Source organism: Gavialis gangeticus, unplaced genomic scaffold (assembly GCF_001723915.1).
Source record: "Gavialis gangeticus isolate Ggan-Ray unplaced genomic scaffold, GavGan_comp1, whole genome shotgun sequence".
Taxonomy (NCBI): domain Eukaryota; kingdom Metazoa; phylum Chordata; order Crocodylia; family Gavialidae; genus Gavialis; species Gavialis gangeticus.
In genome coordinates, this window is record NW_017729034.1 from 87,221,035 (window position 1) to 87,233,711 (window position 12,677).

General features: G+C 41.8%; 1 long non-coding RNA gene across 1 annotated transcript in view; it reads right to left on the bottom strand.

Moving 5' to 3' along the window:
* Positions 1-7,146: 7,146 nt before the first annotated feature.
* Positions 7,147-12,677, bottom strand: part of LOC109304319 — a 16,161-nt gene continuing 10,630 nt past the window's right edge. The window contains exon 3 of the long non-coding RNA XR_002099352.1: positions 7,147-7,158. This is a non-coding gene — a long non-coding RNA (uncharacterized LOC109304319). The remainder of the gene's footprint in view (positions 7,159-12,677) is intronic.

Sequence of the window (12,677 nt, forward strand, 5' to 3'; positions counted from 1 at the left end):
GTGTGTGTGTGTGTGTGTGTGTGTGTGTGTGTGTGTGTGTGTATACATGCACACACATGAATACAAAGTGAAGCTGTCCTGCAAAGGATTAGATACACATATTTGCTTTGTTCTTATCTGTAAAATAAATCCCTTAAGTCTTTGCAGGATTGATGCCCGGATTTCTAAATGGTTTTTTTCAAATTTAGTGACAGGCCTAGTTGTTATTGTTATTTAGAAGCTCCAGGAGTACTCTTGGTAGTTTACAAACCAGGTAGCCAAGAGAGCTTACATTCTAAGCTTTAAACACAAGCATGTATAGTTGCAGGATCACTTTTCCTTTATCTGTCTCTCTATGCCACTTACATGGGCCCCATGCCATATAATGAGCACCTCATAATTTAATGTATTTATTCTCAAAGTCTCCCTATGATGTAGGGCAGCACTATCAACTGCCATCCACAGGCTCAATGCAGCCAACAAGGGGTTAAGTTACAACTTCCTGCGGGGGCAGTGTTCTGTGTGCTATGATTACCACACAGGGCCTGGGGGTCACTCTACTTATGCAGAGGCAGTCACAGGCTCAGAGTCTGTGTTGTAGGCACATGTCTTGAAATTGTTCTTCTTGTTGTTGCTATTGTTGATTTTAGGTGTATTTGAGTGCTGGACACAAATACAAATTCTCAGTTTCCTTGTTTGTCTGCACTTCCTCTTTTTTTAATCAAACGCTTTCTGTAAATAGAAACACTGGTAACAAACTGTACATCATACTTGGTTATAACTAACCTCCTAGATTTCAGATGAAAAATGGAGATAGTAAGCCATTAGGCTGGAGTCTGGGATGCGCAAAGGCATTACTGAGACACATACCATTTGCTTTAAACTAAAGGTCACAGTACTGTTAGAAACGAAATCACTTGATGTTTGTCACTAGAATTTCTACTCTGCTACAATACATGCCCATGGTGCACAACAGCAGGTTGCTATACATGATTATTGTTGGCAGCATGAAGATACAGAAGTTCTGTTTCACTTATATGGCAGAACTCTCCAGGTGAACTGAAGACAGTTATTAGCTTGTTTCTGCTGTCCCCATCTGTTGAAGTCTTGTCCAAGCCCTTGTTTGTACACAAAAATTGTGCTGCCTTAACTATGCAAGAACAGTCAAAGCAGTAGCATGCAACCTCCTGGCATTAACACAGTTATATGACTAGGAACATGCTTTATATCAAAACTAATTCCTATACATAAAAAGAATAAGCAATACTAATTTCAGTACTTACATCAGCATAGCCAGTTTAGATGCAGTGGGGGGGAGGAAATAAAAGGAGGAAGGGAAATGTCACACTTCTTGCTGCATTACCACCTCGACCCATACTCTACTGTATAGCTACCAGTCAGGGTTACAATTTGGTCACTTGGTCCCATATGCTAAGTCAGCTGGATCTGAGTACAGTTAGAATAATAAATAAGTAAGGCTAGAAGGGACCTCAGGAGGTCATCTAGTCTAGTGGCTTTCAAACTGTGGTCTGCAGACCCCTAAGGTCTGCAGACTATGCCTAAGGGGTCTGCAAAAGATTACTATGATCAATTAAAAGTATGTGAAAGCCCACACTTACAATTAAAGGAGTCCACACATCTTTCTGAAATTTCCATAGGGGTCTGCACCTCCATTCAGAATTTCCAAAAAGATCTGCATATTAAATAAAGTTGAAAACCACTGCTTTAGTCCAATCGCCTTTAGGAGCAAACCCTCACCTGCAAGTACCAGGCATAAAGCCCAAAATGTCAAAAGCAGCTGAACTGCTGTCCAACATCAAGTCAATAAGCCAGGATCAGAGCTTTGGTCTGGAGCCTTCTCTTTGGAGATGTGGGCCAGTGTCTTGATGCCTAAGACCTCCTAAGCCCTGCCCACTTCCCTGCAGTCTCCCCCAAAGCTCCACCTAAACCAAGGGCACTCTGGGATTCTAGTTTAACCATTTTAGGAACAACATAGGAGGAAAGAAAGGGACCTGCATTTACAAAAGGAGTTTCTTATCTGTACAGCTTTTACCCTTAAAGCAGTCCAGTTACAGATCACTGAACATTATGGAGTCCTCCAATGTATCACTCTCCCCTAGTCTGATCTCAGTCTCTCTCCAAGTCTTAAAACTGTCTACATTTCAGGCTAAGTAGGGACCTTGCTGCACTTCTTTTACATCTACCCTCTTAATCAGAGCAGGCACTTGCTCTTACATCCAACCTTGTCACGTATATTTACTGAAAAACTTCCCCAATTTTTAACATTCTTACCTTACCTGTGAGCTGTTGCATAGCAAGAAAACATCCTGGGGGGTGGTCCAGCTGTTGAAACAAAGTCACTAGCTCCAGATTGGATTCTAGCGTTACTTCTTCAGTGAGGAGCCAAACACCTGTCCTGGGTAGGGCAACCATCTGAATGCAGTAAAACAGGTTGTCTCTGAGCATGTCCAGGCCTGTTTTCATCTGTTGTACAATACAGAGTTTCTGATCAGACACAGTTATATCCCACGCTGTCCCAGTAACATCAGTGTATATTTGTATAATCAAGTAAATAGGCTGTATAGATTAAACTGATATTGCTGGAAAATTAAGCCAAATGTTGCCCCCAATACCCAGAGGAGTTAGTCATTTTCAAAAAGAAACAAAATAAAGGGCAGATAAAAGGAGGAAAGACACTGAAAAGAAACGAACAACAAATGAAGGCCCAAATCACACGCACATTGGTCAGAGAAAGGAAAGGCTTTGGAAATGAGGTCTGCAGATGGCAACCAAGGGATTTGGAAGAAACATTATGGAAGAAATGGTTCCTGGATTGAGACGTTCCTGCCCTTTTCTCATGTCTTACATTCTCAAGACAGGTGCTACAAGTTCAATTGTCAAGGAAGTCATTCAAGAACCTCATGCCTAGGGTCTTGAGACAATGACAATAAAAATCAGTTTATAATAATAAAAGCTATCTATCTAGTTGGGAATATGCCAAATCCTGGGTAGTGCAGTGTGTTTCAGATCCTTCATTTTTATCACAAGGGGACTCATCAACAAAAATCCCAATGCAGAGAAGGAATACAGTTTTACAAATGTATAATAACCACAACCCTGAGGCAAACAAAAACAAAAAGTTAAAAATGATTTGTCTTGCATTAGTCTGTTAAGAAGTCAAGAACCTAACAAAACTTGTCTTCATGTTAGAATGGTGCTTTTCACTGAAGACCAGCCTCACAGATGGAGTTCTAAATATAAATGTTAAGGAGAATACGCTTGCCCTCACTGATGAGCCAGTACTGGAAGTCCAATGGCAGGGCACCACTGCCATGGGCACGGACCCTTTGAAACTGGCATTTCTCAGTGCAGCAGGGGGCAAGTGGAAGCCCAGAAGGCCCCTGGAGTTCTGGGCCATTGAGAGGTAGAAAAACCTGTCAAGGTGTGAGGATAAGTTTCCCCTAGAAAGGGGAAACTAACCAAGGGAGGCTTACCTGGTCCTGGCATGTTAGTGTTGGTAAACCACCAGTAAGAGTGCCAGAGAACCTGCAGCAGCCAGGAAAGAGTTGCATCACCCTTGCCACTGAATACAGAAGTCCGATGCATCTGCTGACCTGCAAAGAAAGAGAAGATCTGTGAGTAACAAACGAGAATCCCATCACCAAGAGGGAGAATTATTCCCACTAAGGGTAATTAGAGTCCTGCCTTGTAACGGGGTGAGGACAAGGACACAGTATGGGCTGTAACTGAATCGGCATATGTGGCCTGTGGACCTACTGCAGCAAACCAGAAGGTGCCTCCAGATGCCGGGTATCCTGTAAGGGAAGGACTCTGCACTTTATAGGTTAAAAGAAACCTATGTGATCTGCAGACTGATTGTCTGGAGGGGCAGCTGACTGGGGAGAAGGTGGCCTCTACATGGACAGTAGCCTATGTGTTGTGGGGGGGGAGTATGCAATTCACCCTAGGACAAAGTGCATATTGAGACAATCTTGAAGTCCAAATGGACTAAGAAATAAGTCAAACTACTGGTGGCCCACTGAGAGAAGAGGGCCCATATAAATAGAGGGCACGTGAAGAAAATGAGTAGGCATATGCTGGGCTGTTTTATCATTTAGTTTACATTGTTTTTTTCTCATGTGTACAACAAACTGAGTGGGACTATTAACCGTTCCTGATTAGAGCCCATCGAGGGCATACAGGGAGATAGACAGATGCATTCTCCCTATGGGACAGCCATTACTGATGAGGTCATTGAGGTGAGTGATGGACCAGGGTGTAGGGTTGGAGAAGTCCTGGACAAAATACACTTCATGATTGGTGAAGGATTAATGGGTTAAAGAGCCTAGAACCAGACAGAAGATCACTCTAAGGAAAGTCTTCCCAGGGTATGTTTTTCTCCAGTCTCCAATAAATCCATCAAGGCATAAAAGGCAAGATATACATCAGCAGGGGGTGGGGAGAAGTGTGGATATGAGATTGGGAGTTGACTCAGGTCCAATAGCACCCTATCACACAAATTAGCTTGAGCAACAAAGGGAAAATAGCAGTAGAGAAACAAAAGACCACATACCCACAAAATTAAAATACACATACAAGGAATCTCCTAATAAGAAGATAAAACTCAGTGACAAAATCTAATACTTTTTACCATCCTAAAACCTCTTGTCACCCAAAAAGCAAGTTTTGTCTAAGACACAACAGACTTTCTATGAAAACATAGACCATCTTCTCAGCAATACCCTCCTAGCCACCATAGATGTTTGTAACAGGGTCTCGGTCGGGAGCTCTGTTATTTGGATGAACACCTGAGGGCCGTTAATGATGACACACAGCCAGGTGGTGGGGAATTCTCTACTTAACTCAGGATTGGCTGATGGACTTTGTTCCCAAGGATAAAATCACGGGGAGGACCCAGAGAGAATGCCTTCAGGCATGAGAAGAATGGCAAGACGGCGTGGGTCAGGCACTCACCCAAAGACATGACTGCAGCAGTGAGTCCAAAGGGGCCAAGGCTCCTTGCCACGATCTGGGGGGAAATTCTATGATAATAAGGAAGACCCCAGCTTGGGAGAGACTAGGAATGGCTGCAAGCAACAGACAGGGATGTTCCCAACTCTGAGAAGGGAACTGGGAAGCAGGGCTTAATGAGCGCAGTCGCAAACCGATTAATTACCTGCAGGGAGCGGCAGCACAAGAAAAGAAGAAGAGAAAACCAGGGAAAGTCTCAGTAAAATGAAGGAGACTGGGCACAGGCGGTACTGACCAGCCCCAGCAAACCTGAAAGAGTAATTGAGAAGAAGGGTTGCCCAGGGTTTTACACCGACAACAGGTCAAAGAGACTGTAGCCACTCTCGCTAATGAGTTAATTAGCGCCAAGGAGCACTGGCAGGGACTTACCTTGAGGTTCTCGACGGCAGGGATCCTCTCCAGAGCTGATGAGCGGCTCTGGCAGAAAGTCGAGGAGGCTGTTGCCTGCAACTCAGGCCACTGTAAAAGAAAAGAGAATTAAAAATACATGGAGTGACTAAACGTGTCTGGGGAAGTTATTCTGCGAGTACTGATTAACATTATACCAATCTCTTTCCTCCCCTCATAAGATCAAAGTCGTGGCAGGAAAGTACAAGAGGAAATGGGAGGTATTGCGCAATCCCAACAACAATGTTACACACCAGGATGGCATCCAAACCTGTCTTACCTATCTACAACAGCAAGATCACAACTCAGAGTACGGACCTAAATATATCGCTGAACTTATACGCTCCATCCTCACACATGACAACTTCACTTTCAACAACCAACCAACACTTCCTCGAGACCATAGGTACAGCTATGGGCACCAAAATGGTCCCACAATATGCCAACCCTTTTATGGGCCACTTGGAAGAAGAATTCCTCAAGAACTGCAGCAGCAAACCCTTGCTATACTTAAGACGTCATCATTTGGACTGAAAACTTGCAATCTCTGATAGTTTTCCACCACAAATTCAATAATCTTCACCCCTCCATCAGACTATCTCTTGACTACTCGACCACCAGCATTTCATTTTTAGACGTATCAGTATCCAGAATGGTAAAATGCAGACCACCGCATACATGAAACCCATGGACCAACATGCATATCTACACAGAACCAGCAATCAACCTAAACACACAAAGAAAGCTGTAATATACAGCCAAGCCCTCTGATGCCACCGAATTTGCACTGAGGAGAACACCTGTGATCATCACCTCACAAATCTCAAAAGGGCTTTCACCCAGCAAGGACACTCTTCCAAAAAGATATACTGCACTTTTGTAAGAGCCACCCAGATACCAGGTAAAGAATTGCTGCAGTACAAAAAGAAAATCCCCGTAAATCGCACACCGTTAGTTATGACATGCCATCCCTCCATGGAACCTATACAGAAAATCCTCAAACAATTGCAGCCCATACTAGAAGAACACCTAATTCTTAAAGAGATCTGTACAGAACCACCCATCCTAGCCTTTAAATGAGTACTGAAGCTCGCCAACCTCATCACCAGAAGCAAACTTCCTATAGCCCAAAGCACACCAAATGGATACAGACCATGCTGGGACAAGAAATGTAAAACCAGCCAACGTATCTCCACCACTCCCTCAATAACTACACCTCGCAACACCTGCACCTCCAGAAATGTTATGTATCTCATCCAGCACACTAAATGCCCTGATGGAAAATATGTAGGAGAAACCAAAGTACAAGTGCGTACCAGAATGAATGCACAATGAAAATCTATCAAAGACAAAATTACCCAATTACCTGTGAGTGCACATTTCTCACAAGACAACCACTCTCTTTCTAATCTCTCGGTTTTAATCCTCAAAGGGAATTTACAAAACACTTTTCACAGATAAGCCTTGGAACTTGACTTTGTAAATCTACTGGCTACAAAAAATCATGAACTAAATATAGACTTTGGTTTTATGGCACATTATAACCTGCCTGCCATCCAGTAACCTCTCTACATTTCACTAGCTACATTCTGTCACCAGGTCAACATTCCTCTTCTCCCCCCCTCCTCCACCTGTCTCACACCTATTGTCTCCCATGGTCTCTGATCCTCACTGCCAGGCATTTGTATTTTCACAGACCTGCATTTTGCGGATTGGCTTCTATTCTATCCAGGAGAACTCAACACAACACAACAGCAGACTCTCCCTGTGCCTGAAGAAGAGTGTTTGGGCCCAAAAGCTTCCAAAGAGCATTTTTCCAACTATTTCGTTTGTCTAGTAAAAGATATCACATTGACCCAAAGAACCTTGTCTACCTATGTCTTTAAACCAACACGGCTACAACCAACGCCCCTTTTCACCACTAACAACACTTACATGAAAAGCCAGGACAGCAAAAGTTTAGAAAAACAGCAAAGATATTATCAGCAGACAGTAACGTCCTCTTGTCTGCAGTCTGATAACCCATTCCAGATAATAATGAAAAATGGGGTTGATAAGGTCTACAGGGAAAGACTGCAACCCTCTAAATTCAACAGGAGAAAATGGGAAGGCACAGTCTTTGAGGGTTCAGGAGATGTAATAAAATAAATTAAGAAAACCTGAAGGCTCTGTCTCCTTACTAAAAACACCAGGATAGCTACTCCCCATCTATGAGAGGAAGACATGTCTAATAACACATTCATATATTAAAGACAAAATCTGAGCACACAGACATTTTTTTCTGCCTTTCTTGGTGGGCATAATGTTTGATTTGGAATCAGATTGGATTGATCAGATTATTTTAACATGATTGAAAAATTCCAGTAAAACACAGGTTAGCAAGTCTGAAGCCATGCTAGCTTTTCCTTTTGGAGATTAGGCTACAGTAGTCAGCGCTCACAGTTTCACACTCATTAACCTTCGTGTTACTGGAGTTTTTCAGTCACATTAGACCAGTTTGATTGAGCTAATGTATTTGAAAAACACATGACATGCATTACTTTGCCAAAGAGTAATGAGGATAAGAAGTGAAATGCTTCAAAGGTCAGCATTACGTAATGACATGGAAAAGGAAGCGGACAAAGAATTAGCAAACTCTACTGATAACATTTAGATATTGTGGTTATGAAGTCCCAGAAATTATGCTAAAATACTGCAAATAAAATTAGACACAGTCAGTGAATTGAATAACATGCCAGCCATTGAAACCAAGCTTGCATAAATTCAAGATTATGTATAAACTAAACTTAGTACTGGTGAGCATTAAATAGGGATTCTACCAGGGAGGGCAATTAGGAATCAGCATAGATAGCTTATTAAAGAGGTCTGTCTTTTATAAAGTAGTAGCAAAACTAAAAATAAGCTGCTGGGATGCATTTCAAGTATGATAGAAAATAATGCAGGAAGCATGATGATGTTATATTAAACAATGGTAGGCATGCCTTCACAGTGCTGGGTTAAATTTTAGTCTGGCAAGACTGAAAAGATCCAGAGAAGGTCAATAATGGTGGCTGCAGTTAAAGCAGGACTCACATACAGTGAGAGGTTAAAAAACAAAGGATTATTTTGCAAAAAAAAGGAGAAAGTTAGATAGTATGTGATAAATGCACGGAATGTTTTGAAAATAGTAAAATTTATTGGCCTCATTTTTTTACACAGTCTACAGTATGAGAAGAAATTAGTGAAGTGGATGTCAGGAAATTTAAAGATAATGAAAAGAAATATTTCTTCACACATTTTGTAGTCAGCCTGTGATATTCACTGCTACAAAAGGTCACAAAGTCAAATACTGTAGGTAGATTTATAAATAGTCTAAAATATGTTATGACAAAGAATAATATTTGCAATTACAATTGGCAGTGTAAGGGTAAGAAAATGAAGGCTTATTTTTCATTCCAATTACAGCATTATGTAACTGACAGAATATCTCATACATTTTTTGCATCTTCTTATGCATCAGTATTGGTCACTGGAAATAGAAGAGCACTTGGTCTGATCTAGAGTGACAAGTACTGTGTTCTTACAAGGAACATACTTAGGTCCCACACTAAGGTAATTGCTGAAATGAGATGGCTGCTGTTAATTTGGAAAAAAAATTAAAAAGTTATTGAACCATAATCACAGATTTTTTTTTACCAAAATCTCTCTCATTCATCTTTTTCTAATTAGATAAAATCAATATGATATTTTACTACTTATTGCTGTTGTATTCTTACCCCTAAAACCCCACATTAGATGAACATTGAAGTTGCAAAGTCAAGCAATCAGAAGTCAGGCAATACCAGAATTAAGCCTGCCTACACAATATTACATTACTCAAATCTAGCTCAAAGAGAAAGTACATTAGTACATAGAACATTACTCAAATCTAGTACTATGTATGTACTAGATAGTATGTACTATGTATTAGACAGTATGTACATAGTACATAGTACATACTATCTAGTACATACTTGTATGTACATACTATCTAGTATGTACATACTATCTAGTATGTACTAGATAGTACATAGAACATACTAGATAGTACATAGTACATTACTCAAATCTAGCTCAAAGAGAAAGTTACTAACTTGTTTGTGGGCTTTTTTATACCTCTTAGTACCTGAGTGCTTCACAAATATGAATTAATTTATTTCACAAACTTTCTGTTTAGAGATTTGGTTGTATTATCTCCATTTTTACAAGTAGAAAAAAAGACACAGAGATTATGCCTAGGCTTAGGAATTTCATTTAAGTGAAGTGCCCAGCACTTTACAGACAGGCTAGTAATGCTGTTTCAGTAACAACACTAGACACATTTTTTTGAAAAAAAATGGAACAGTATCCCAGAACCTTATAATAGATGCAGAACATTTTTTTATATATTTGAAGCATTTTCAAAAAGGCTTCACTAGAGGGCCCAGGTTAAAGCAAACTCTTGTGGGGATAGAGCAGTAATTCTCAACCAGGGTGCTCTGGCACCTGGGGGTGCCTTGAGATCCTTTCATAGATGCCATCGGGTGTCATAGCACTGTTAGGTATGCAAACATAATTCATAAAATTAACCCAAAGATTTCAAATAGTAATCCACAGTGTTAAAAACTGCTATGGCTCTGAGCTTTTTGCAACAGAAGAATTATTATCTTTGTATAGTAAAAAATAAAGCAAGAACTAAGAGCTGGCATTTTCTAAAGGATGCCTTGAGTCTATCAAGGCATGCCTCGAGTCTGAAAAGGCTGAGAATCACTGGCATAGCTCCTATTTGTATAATGGAGCTTTATATCTATCCAGGACCTCCTGCTCTTCCATAATATAGATATTTAAAAATATAGATACTGGGTACGCATTTTAGTCACTATGCTATAGTCAGTAGTAGATTTCTTTATCAGAGATTCATATAATTTCTATTTCAGTTTTCTAATTTTGTTCCATGTCCTGCTGAATAATCTTCATTAATTCATACTGCAGACTAGCAGATATTTAGAGCCAGCTCTGAGACCTAAACTGCATGCACAAAAGCAGATGAGCTTTTGCTGTGTATTCAAATTGGGTAGTTATGCATGGAAATGAGCATCTATGCACATTTGTCCATTTTTATGCATTAGTATGCGTTTCTCAGGTGCAGCAGATTCACATTAGAACACTGTGAGGAAAAATTTATATTAAAGTGATGTGTAATTGGCCTTTAATAATATAACTTGAAGTTTGTAGAGTGAAAAATATTTGAATTAGTTGATATTTTTTGTTAATGAACAGCTATAAAAACTTGGGATATTTTGCATTTGCAGCTTGACTTCCATGACAGTAAAAGGGTGAGGGAAGGAAAAATGTAGGTGCTGATATTTCTTAAAAGTTTACCTGGAGGCCATTTGTTAGGTGCCTGTATTTCTAACTGTCCCATGAGTTCCAATGCTGACCAAACTGGATTTCTTTAAAGGTTTTCAATACCACACAATAATTTTGGACAGGAAGTTTAAAATCCTTTATCCAACTCAAATTATAGGGAAAGAAATATAGATAGGACCAAATGTAATTACCTTTACTGGTATCTGAGCAGGATGCTGCCTTGCTAAACTCTTCAGGTTCACCAATTTAATCTGATAATCTTCAAGTATACTCTGGAGTTAGTTTACCATTAGCATCCTGACGTGCCCTATTACAAAGCAACCTCACATTGCAACTTTATGTGTAGAAAATGACAGCTGTGGTGGGGTGAGCAGTAAAGTACATGGCTAACAGCCCAGAGGTTGCAAGTTTGAAGCCATAGCCAAAGTGTTGTGGCATGGCTCTGTGAAATTCCAACAAATCTGTGAATTCTGCTAACTACCTTGTCAGAAAGATATGAAAAAGGAAGGACCTTAGAAAATGGGAATTTGGCAGGTGAGATCATTATCTCAAGGCTGTGCTGCTTGTGTCATTGGGAAGACTTTGGCTTCCATGACCACAGTCCACGCTTTGGTGAGAGAGGCAGTGAGCTGCTGGGAAGGGATGGCCTTCACCTCTCTCCACTGGGGAGGAGGCTCTTCTCAGTCAGCCTGGCTGACCTGCTCCACTGGGCTTTAAACTAAGCCCGCCGGGTGATGGGGGGGGGGGGCTACTGCCACTGCTGACCTGCTCAGCAACCCTTGCAAAGCCAGTAGGCCAAGGCACTTAAGGGAACCCATTTCTGCCCCAGCCCTGAAACTAACTGTAGGCAAGGCCAGGGCCCCAAAGGGACAGGACAGAGAGGAAAGTTGCAGGGGGTTGCGCTCTATGTCAAAGAGCAACTCACATCATCAAGGATTAGCTTCGGGTTAGAGGAGGGTCAGGCAGAGACACTGTGGGTCAAACTACAAGGGGGGCATGGCAAAAGGGACCTTACAGTGGGTGTCTACTACAGACCACTCAACCAGGGGGAAGAGCTGGACTGGGACTTCTCTGGTCAGCTTATGGAGGCAGTTAGGTCATGGGTGACCTAAACTACCCAGATATTTGCTGGGAGGAGCAGACAGCCAGGTCTGACCACTCGTGTAGGTTCCTGGCTGTATTACAGGAACTTCACCTTATCCAGGAGGTGCACAGCCCCACTAGGGGTAACGCCTTGCTGGACCTGTTCCTGGCCACAAGAGGAAGGGAGGGGCTATCACCAAGGAGGAGTATCCTCCTCGACCCATGAGTGTAGGAGGAATATTTGGAAGGCCAAGGCAGAGATGGAACTCAGGCTAGCATCCAGGATTAAGAACAACAAAAAGTCCTTTTTCAAATACATTGGGAGCAAGAAGAGGGCACCAGGCAATGTGGGGCCCCTGAAAGACTCAAATGGTAACCTTGTGGCTATGCCAGATGAGAAAACCAATATTTTTAAGTTTCTTTGCCTCTGTTTTCTTGAACAGGGCATCCCTCCTGCCAGAGGTAGGGACAATCTCGGGGATAGCTCTGTCAGGCCTTGGGTCAGCACAGATGTAATTAGGGATCTTCTGGAAGGGCCGGACATCTTTAAATCTGCAGGTCCAGATGCCCTCCACCCAAGGGTGTTGAGGGAGCTGGCAGGGGTCATCATGGAGCTCTTGGCCCAGCTGTATGAGCATTTGTGGTCATCTGGCCAGGTGCTGGATGATTGGAAATTAGCTAATGTGGTCCCCATTTTTAAGAAAGGGAGGAAGGAGGACCCAAGTAGCTATAGACCTGTAAGCCTCACCTCAGTCACCGGGAAGATCTTGGAGAAAATCATCAAGGAGTATATCTGTGGGGGGCCAGCAGGGGAGATCATGCTCAGGGGC